This window comes from Octodon degus, unplaced genomic scaffold (assembly GCF_000260255.1).
Source record: "Octodon degus isolate 3935 unplaced genomic scaffold, OctDeg1.0 scaffold00390, whole genome shotgun sequence".
Lineage (NCBI taxonomy): Eukaryota > Metazoa > Chordata > Mammalia > Rodentia > Octodontidae > Octodon > Octodon degus.
In genome coordinates, this window is record NW_004524966.1 from 500,761 (window position 1) to 502,465 (window position 1,705).

The window sequence follows — 1,705 nt, forward strand, 5'->3', positions numbered from 1 at the left end:
TTCTTTCCTCTCTCTCTCTCTCTCTCTCTCTCTCTCTCTCTCTCTCTCTCTCTCTCTTTCTTTCTCTTTTGTCTTTCCTTTCGTCCTTTTGTATTTTTTAGGGAAGGGTCTACAGAGTGTTCAGGGTCTCACTACTAGATACGACTCGCAGTGATATGCCTGTGTACAGCCTCCCAAAAGCTAGGATTACAGGCGCACACTACCATGCCCCATACCAACCTCAGTCTTAGTGTGCCCCGGGGGCGGGGCCACCACAGCAGGCCCAGGGATGGAAACACTGGCCACTACCCTACTTGCAGGTACTTTAATCCGCTGAGCTATTTGGATGGCCCATATTAGTTTATTTTTTTGTAGTAACCACTCTTTCTTGAGTGTGAAGGCATCGCAATGCTCTTTGAATTTGCATTTTTCAAATGATCAGTGCTGTGGAATATTTTTTTCATGCATTTATTTGCCACTTCTATTTCTTCCTCTGAGAAAGGGGCATTCATCTGTCATGTCCATCTTTCTATTGGATCTTGAAAATTAGGGGCACTATTTTACTGTTTCTAGCTCTTTATATATTCTAGATAGAAGTACGTTGTCTGGGCGATTGTTGGTTAAGATTCTTTTTGCAATTTGTGGATTGTCTTTTCACTCTGTTGGTGATTTATTTTGACATAAAAAAAGCTTCTTAAGGGCCGGCCAAATATCTCAGTGGATTAAAGCACCTGCAAGCAGGTTTAGGGGCCTGGCATTCGATACCATGGGCTGCTGTACTGGCCCTGCCCCCAGGGCTCTCTGAGATGGCAACTGAGACTGGGTGTGGTGAAACTCACCTGTAATTCCAGCTCTTGAGACACGGTGTAAATAGGCAGATCACTACAAGTCTGATCTAGTAGTAAGATCGTGAACACCTTGTAGAATCTGTCTATAACACACACACACACACACACACACACACACACACACACACACACACAACTTCTCAATAAAATGAGACCCAAACTGTTAATTCTTTGAACTATATCCCATGCAGTTTTGCTTTTGTCCTTGAATGACCTGTCTGCTCCAATGTCTTCAAGATTTACAGCTAATTTTTCCTCCAGGAAACTTAGTTTTTCTGTTTTAATGTTGAAATATTTAATCCATTTTGAATTTAATTTAGTGCATGATAATAGACCCAGGTCTAGTTTTAGATTTTGGTATTTGGACAGCAGGTTTTTCCAGCAACATTTGTTAAAGAGACTATCTTTCTTCCAATGAACATGTTTGGCCCCTTTGTCAAAGATAAGGTGACTGAGTGTGCTTGTAGTTGTATCTAAATCTTCTAATCTGTACCATTGTTCCTCAGGTCTGTTCTGATTTTTTGGGGGGTACATGGGGGTCTCAAGTAGCTTCATGCTTTTTATAGTAGTACCCTTGTAGTATACATTCCAGCCAGGAATTTTAATGCTCCCAGCCTTGCCTTTGTTGCCCAGGATTACCCTTGCTTTTCCAGGGCTATTTTGGTTCCCAATAGATTTTAAGAGTGTTTTCTCTAAATCTTTGGGGTATGGAGATGGTACTTTGATGATGGGGATTGTAATAAATCTGTATAAAAATTTTGAAAGTATGGCCAGTTTTACAATGTTGGTTCTCCTTATGCAGAAGCAAGGGATATTTTTTACATTTTTCTCAAATCCTCTTCAATCTTTCTTTTAAGTTTATCATAATTTTCATTATA